The sequence below is a fragment of the Sceloporus undulatus genome, chromosome 4 (assembly GCF_019175285.1).
Source record: "Sceloporus undulatus isolate JIND9_A2432 ecotype Alabama chromosome 4, SceUnd_v1.1, whole genome shotgun sequence".
Taxonomy (NCBI): Eukaryota; Metazoa; Chordata; class Lepidosauria; order Squamata; family Phrynosomatidae; genus Sceloporus; species Sceloporus undulatus.
In genome coordinates, this window is record NC_056525.1 from 36,533,807 (window position 1) to 36,542,066 (window position 8,260).

Sequence of the window (8,260 nt, forward strand, 5' to 3'; positions counted from 1 at the left end):
CGTTTTGATTTCTAATGCGGTAATATCCGTTCCAGGAACGTTTTCATCACGTGATGATATGGAACGTTCTCAGAACGCAGTGCGATAATCTTCTGTGTGTCAATTGAGCTGTTAATCTAGAAAGCACAAAACATCAATTTCTTTCATGATGGGGCCTGAACAAAATTCTCTCCCATTCCTAAGTGTAACAGAGGTGTAGACATAAGATGGAATCCTGTTATTGTCATTTGTTATTGTTGTTAACCACCCTCAAGTTCATCCTGACTCATGGCAACCCTGTGGATGAGACATCTCCAAGACTCCCTATCTTCCACTGTGTTCTGCTCAGGTCCTGTAAATTCATGCCCTTAAACTCCTTAATAAAGTCTATCTAGCATGCGACCTTCCTTTCATTCTACATTCCTTCACCTTTCCTAGCATTAATGATTTTTCCAATTAGTCATTCCTTCTCATGATGTGACCAAAGTACAACAACTTCAACTTTATCATCTTGGCTTCCAGGTAGATTTCAGACTTGATCTGTTCTAGAACCCATTTGTTTGTCTTTTGGCTGTCCATGATATCCTCATCACTCTTCTCCAGCATCACATCTCAAATGAATTGATTTTTCTCCTGTCCACTTTCCTCAATGTCCTGCTCTCACAACCGTACATGATAACAGGAAAAACAATGGCTTGTATGAGTCTAATTTTCATGCTGAGTTGTACAGCATGCCCGAATGCTGCACCAGAAGAGCCCGTTGCGTGTCCCAGAAGAACTAATGGGGTGTGCACCAATGGTGCGTGTGTGCCGCAGCACTACTGCGCACCATGGGTGTGAGCCCCATTAGTTCCAATGGGGCTCCAGCACATGTGGAATTCCCCTTACGATCTGGAATGGATCTCCGCATAAGGGGAGGGTGCACTGTATATATTTACATTTTAGGATCTTTCCTCCTTCTTTCATAGTTGCCCTCCCCATTCCTAGTCTTCTTTCTTCTTGACTGCAGTCCCCGTTCTGATCAATGTTCTGATCAAAGGAACTCTTTTACTATTTTATTTTCCTCATTGTATAGGCTGAATCCATGTAGATCTTTTTTTTTTTAGTAATAATTAAAACAAGAATTTACAAAGCAAGAATATACCAATAGTTGTGATCATTTATACAAGTACAAATAACCCCGTTTAGACATGTCCATAGGTTATGACTTCCCAAAGGTTCAATTTGTGCCCACTCCCCCAACACCCTTATTCTTCTAGACTCATTTTCATCATTTTTTTCTTCAAACAACATTCTAGACAGTCCTTCTAAATTTGACCACCATTCATACTTACATACTCTTGCTTATTTATTCCCACTTTTTTTACAATATTCCACTACTGGAGACCATTCCTCCTCCCTTTTTAAAATATTTTTTATTTTTCAAGTAACCAGTTTATCCATTTCTACTATGTCGTTAACTTTTAATATCCACTCATCTATCTTTGCTACTTCCTGATTTCTCCAATTCTGTGCTAAAAATGAACCAGGCAAGAATCCATGAAGATCTTCCATGGTCATTATTTTTGTTTTCTTTGTGTTGAACAGTAACTCTGGCTTTGCACTTTTTTATTTGATCTTTCTTAATAGTTCTTCCAGATCTGTGATATTTTCTGTTAGTAGTATAATATCATCGGTATATTACTGATATTTCTTCCATCTTCACTCCTCCTTCTTCTGTGTCGAAGCTTGCTCTTCATATGATATTTTCAGCATACAAGTTGAACAAATAAAATGAAAGGATACAGCCTTGCCTGACCCCTTTACTAACTGGGAACCATTCGGTTTCTCCATATTCTGTTCTAACAGTAGTCTCTTGTTCTGAGTACAGATTTCTCATCAGGACTATCAGATGTGATGGCACTTCCATGTCTTTAAGTGTGTTTCATAGTTTTTCATGATCTATGGAGTCAAAGGCTTTGCTATAGTCTACAAAACACATGCTGATCTTTTGCAATTGTTTTGTACACTCCATTAATATGTTTGCAATGTGTTTCTTAGTACCTCTTCCTTTTCTGAACCCTGCTTTTGGATTTCTCTCTTCATATATGGTTGGAGTCAGTGTTGCACAATTTTGAGCATAACATGGGAAATTAATGATATGGTTCTAGAGTTGCTGCAGTCTTTTGTGTTTCGTTTTTTGTGAATTGGGATGTATACTGAACATTTCCAGTCTGATGTCCATTGTTCTGTTTTCCTTAATTGTTTATATATGTTGGTTAGCACTAGAGTTGATTCTGTCATTGTTTGATTGAAATATCAGCTGTTCCTGGTGATTTATTTTTCCCATATTCTGTTATTCCAACTTTCACTTTGTTTTTAGAATTTGGGGTTCATCTTTGTATGGTTCTTCATTCCATGTATCTTTTTTCATTTTCTCATATCTTTTATATATAACTCTTCTGCATTGGATCCAATGTCTTTTTATTTCTTCTTGGTCTTGGATTATGTTATTTTTATTGTCATATAACACCCCAGACCTTGATTTGAACCTCCCTTTGATTTTTCAGATTTCATAGAAGAAGTCTCTCATTCTTCTTTTTTTGTTGTTGTCTTCTATTTCTCTGCATTGACTGTTGCAGTAGTTGTCTTTCTCTTTTCTCACTAGTCATTGTACAGTTGCATTCATGATCTTGATTTTGTTCCTAACTCACTTTTGTTTAGCTTCTCTTCTTTCTATTTCTGCTTGAAGTGTTTTATCTGTCATCCATTGTTTCTCCTCTTTCTTTTTGACCACAGAAAATGTATGTTTGCATTCTCCCTTTATTATGTCCCTGCCTTTTGACCATAGTTCTTCTGTTTCCTGGTCAACTATGTTTAAGAGTTCAATCTCTTTCTTATGTTGTCAGTAAATTCTGCTGAGATGTTGTTCAGATATATTTGGGTATAATGACTGGTTTATGCATATCTGTAATTGTAATTTTTGTGTGTCTATTTCTCTTTTTGCACAGAGTACAAAATGCTATTTTGTAGCCCTGTCTTCAATGTATGAAATCTTCCACTCTCCCACTGCTGCTTAGCAGAACAGAAGGAAGGAAGTTCAAATCATGAGCCTCAAAGAGAAAAAGATATGAGGGTGCATTTCATCTGTGAGCACATTCCCATTTCCTTTCCCAATAAACCAAGAGGTAACCAGTGCTATATCATCTCACTTGCTTTCCTGCTTCCTCCCCCACCATAAGCAACAGCAGCAGTTGTAAGATTAGCCATAGCAGAGATTAGGGTGGTGTACACACACATCTCAAAAATCAAGTGGATGTAGACACAGAAGTATGTGAACACAACCTCACACTTCACCTGCTTGATGAAACATCTCACCCATGTTTTAATACCTTTGTTTAATATTCCTCATCATTCTTGTCTTATAAAACAGCTATTCCTATATTTCAAAGTAGAAATGAGAAGAATTTTGAACTGTGGTTGTGTTGATAAGAATTTATCAATATATGCAAATTTCTTTGTATTTGGTATGGAAAGAACTAGAGATTTAAAATATGCAAATGTATGAAAAACTCAAATTGACAGATAAGCCCACCCACATGCAGAGCTTTTAGTGCTCAGCCTTTAAATATCTAGGCCTGAATCTCTTTATGAATTCAACCATGCTGGTAATAAAATGCCACTTCCTTTAAAAAAAAAATCTTACCTTGAACATCTATATGGAAGACAAACAAAACATTGACTTCTCCGTGCTGGGAAGATCTGTATGCATTGAATTTGGCTGGTGTAAATGGGGGATAATTTTGTTTCAGTATGATATTGAAGAATTTATCAGAGTTCACAAATTTCTTCATTTCAGAGACAGAAGAACAAAAAGGGTGTTTTTTAAAAAAAATCAAATGTAAGAAAAGTAAAATTAGTATTGCACAACACCTTTAGGTGGATTATGTGAAAGATGTAGTGAAAGTAGCCAGGCTTGAGAGAAGTTTGTGGGATGCACTCTTTCCCCCATTCCCCCCCCCCTTTCCCACTTCAAAGCACTCCCAAGAGCTCACACTACAAGTGAAGGGCTCACATCATAAGGAGATGCAATGTGACAGTCAGTATGGCTTTAAGTGATTTATTACTCAAAGCCTAGCAGCTGAACATATGAAATGCATCCATTGAAAAGTATTGGGTTCAAGGTGATCTCAGGTGATATGAAAGCTCATTTTGTGGTGCTTGATTTATGAAGGTTATTTTGTACATTCGAGCTATTGTTTCATGTTGCAGATTTTGAAGGCTGAACATGTATGCATGAACTCACTCTTAAAGTGTATGAGCTTCAGATTGGGCTGGTTGATTTCTCACTGTCTTGACCTTTCTGACAGTTAGAATTAAGGATGTGAAAAGTAATCCAAAATGGGAGGGGGGGGGCTTGAAAATTCAAGTTCAGTACTGGAATGGATCAGCCTCAGTTTGAGATGGTCCAAGCCTGCCTTAACTCACTGAAAGCCAGTGTGATATAGTGGTTAGATGTTGGTCTATTACTTGGGAAATGTAGGTCAAGGAAGATGCTCTTTGGTACTAGATCATTTCATCCAGTCTTGATCTACGTGGCAAGCTGATTGTCAGTATAAAGCATAGAGGAGGAATACTATGAGATCTTTGGAATAAATGCAGAGCATAAATGTAAATAATAATTTAATAAAAATAAATGAGCTTTGAGTGGCTCACATATGACCTTACCTACTCTCCTAAGCTAGGTGCCAGGCAGTGAAAGACAGCAGAACACACCAGAAGAGATCTACTGCTAGCTCCATATGGCACTTCCTGTAGGATCCAGGAACTTGACTACAAAGAAAATAAGTAGATATTGCAATATCCAGTGTAGCCATTTGAATGTAGGACTGAGATTCTGTGAGACTAGAGTTCAAATCCCCGGTCACCATTGAAACCCACCAGGTAGGTGGCTTTGGGCAAGTGACACTCTCTCTCAGCCTTAAAGGAAATATCTTCTGAATGCCTTCTCTGCAAACCCCTTCTGAATAAATCTTGTCAACGAAATCCTATGAAAGGGTTGCATAAGGTCTAATTGCCCTGAGCTGTATCTGCTCTGCAGAAATAGTACTGTTTCACACCACTTGAACTGTCAAGTCTCAGTGCTATGGAACCTCTGGATTCATAGTTTGTTGTGGCACCAGAGCTCTCTGGCAGAGAAGGTTAAATAGCTCACAAAATTACAAATCCCAGAATTCCATAGCACTGAGCCATGACAGTTAAAGCGGGAACAAACTGCATTATTTCTGCAGCACAGATGCAGCCTTGAAAGCACATTGCAGCAACAAGGACTAATATTTTTAGAATGACATCTTAACTTGAAAGCTAGAAAAAGAAATGTATATACATTTATTGCACATTTTGTGAGGATATGCTGGTTGTGTGCCAGTGTTATTTGTTCTGTTGAATTTTGATAAGTTATATTCCTTTCAGTAAAAATAAGAAAAAAGGACTTGTATCAGGTGTCCAGAGTTATCTTCCCAGATTAGAGGAAGTCAGAGCAGATGAAGATTGGATCTCTCCCCTTCGTAGATAGCTGGGAGTCCTTGGCCTGCTTGGGCCGAAGCCACCACCCTAGAATAGAGATGATTCCATTGCCAGCTGGCCAACTGATGGTCCCCATCTGTTATGTAGTTCTACTGCTGGTGAACAGTTGGTGGCAGGGGGAGGGGGTGAACCTACACTCAGTGTCCATGAAGACTTTCCTAAACATAAAGGTGCATGTACACAGTAGAAATAATATAGTTTGACACCATTTTAAGTGCTGTAGCTCCAGCCTGTGGAATCAGGCTGGAGCTTTCTCTGCCAAGGCATGCTGGTGTTTCAAATCCCAGGATTCTGTAGGATGGAGCCATAGCAGTTAAAGTGGTAGATGTTCCTTTAGCATCATTGATTTTGCTGGAACTCACTTGTGAGGTGACCTCCCTCTGGGACTTGGCTGCACAGAGACAAAGGAATGAAGGTATGGCTTGCTTTTACCTATTGCATTACAGTCCAGTATTTCAAGACATGTATTGATCATTCCTTTCCATAAGTCTGCTACCTCTTTGTTAACAGCTGCAGGGGATGGATAAAGTGAAATTCCTTCTGATGGTATGAGCTGCTAGTATGTAGAGTACATTAACAGTACAATTCTGTGCATGTATACTCAGAAGTAAGCACCACTAAATCCATCAGGACTTTATCTCAGGTAAATGTGAATTAGATTGCAGTATGAGACATCCTAAAAGATCACTGGAATGCTTTGATTTCTGTTTTCAAAAACAACTTTCCCCCCTAAATATAGCTATACTTTAATTTCATTCCATTTATCTCCTGGAGCTAAAGATGATGTATTTCATTAAATACACTCACCTCCCAGACCCATTTTACCCTCAGAATTAATACTGTGAGCTAGGTTAGGCTGAGTGGCTGTGATCAGCTTGAGGTGGAGTTTAAACTTCATATCATTCTGTGATCTTTTGGTCTGAGAGAAAGCTGTATAGTTTTTGACATGGTCTAGTAAGGGCATATTAATTTCCAAATGCATGGTAGTGTAATACTTTTATCAGAGGAACAAAGGCCATAATAAGAAAAGCTTTTAAGAATTACAGATCCTATCATCAGTCAAGATGCAAATTAGTCTTGGAGAGAAAGTTGTGTAATTTCTGGAAGGGTAATTTTGATAAAGGTGCATTCATTTTTTAAAACACCTGGGTGACTCCAAACACAAACAGATTTTTCAGGAGTTTTAAGGGTGGATAAATGAGCACATCAGCTGATGATTACAAAAATATATAGAGAGAGGATTCTGTTCATTTCAAACAAGAAGGAAATATGTTTTAAAATAGAAGTTGTGTTGGCAATAATCATTGATAAGAAAGTATGTAACTGGATAATTGTGTATATTCATAATTATGTATTTTGGATATAGTCCCACAAGAAACTATGGTCAGTGCTAATGAGTAATGAATAGGAGAGAATAACACAGTTTCAGAGGAAGACGAAAGAGCCAGAACATAGCATCATCACAGCATTTTACTGGAAATGACCTTCTCTGGCCATAACACACTGTTGAACATCTATAGAAAATTCACAGACTGCAAAATAAAGAGTGTGTGATTCTGTGACTGGGAGGCTAATGTCTTTGTAATAAAGTTGCACTTCAAAAACTATGTAACAAGAGCAAAGTTAATTTATTGATGTAATAACTCATAGTTTCCAGTTGCTTTCAAAGTTACTTTTTGCAATATTTTAGAAGACTAATTGGGAGGGGGTGTTAAATTTTATGTAATTATCATATCAACCTTAAAGTATTTTTTTTCTCCACTAGAAAGTAACAAAAAGTGGTGTAAAATTAATGAGCAGCACAAGAAGCAATACAACAAGTTGTAATGAGTAACAGCAAGTGATTATTTTTCAACAATATAAGGAGCAACAGGAAAGAATTACATTTTAAAAATAACTTCCAAGCCAAGGCTAAGCAACTTATAAAATGGAAGCTGTGTGAACCAGGAGGATAAGATTTATTGTTTTAAAATGATACACAGTATTTACAAAGAACATTTAAAATGTCCAAAGTATCTCACACACATTACACAGAAGTCCACATAAAAGTCCTAGAAGAAAACCTGGAAAAGTTACTGCCTTTAGATATCCAACTTCCAGAATCTTGCAGTGAACCACTTTGTATGTGGTGCCTTAAACTCACTGGAGGAAAAGCAGGATATAAGGTGTGTAACTAAGGGCTGAAACAGACAGCCCTGAATGCTGGGTTGAGGCTGTGGCAACTGCACATCATGCCCCCAACCTGGCTTTTTGCTGGAACAAAAAGAAGCTGCAAAATGCTGCTCCTTTTGTAGCCAGGAAAACGCCGGCTTTTCTGCTGCTGCCGCAGCTTTCTACTACATAAACACCATGCTGCCGGAGTGCCACAAAGCTTCCTGCTGTGTGGTCGGGTGGGTGGTGTGATGCCAGCTTCAGGCCAACATCACAGAATGCACTGTCTAAACATTGTGCTCTGATGCCCCCCTCCCAGCCAGTGCAAAGAGGCAGTCTGTTTAGCCCCTAACTGAACAAAGAATCCATTAGGAAGAGAATGTTCACCAGTATCCTTAATCTATTCTTTTGATACTTGATTTAATCGTTCCACAGGGCCATCTAATTCAACCCATGCAGAAATACACAGTTAAAGCATTCTCAAAAGATGACAATCCAGCTTCTTTTCCCAAAGAAGAAGGCTACATCACCCTCCAAGGCAGTTTATTCCTCTGTCAACCAGCTC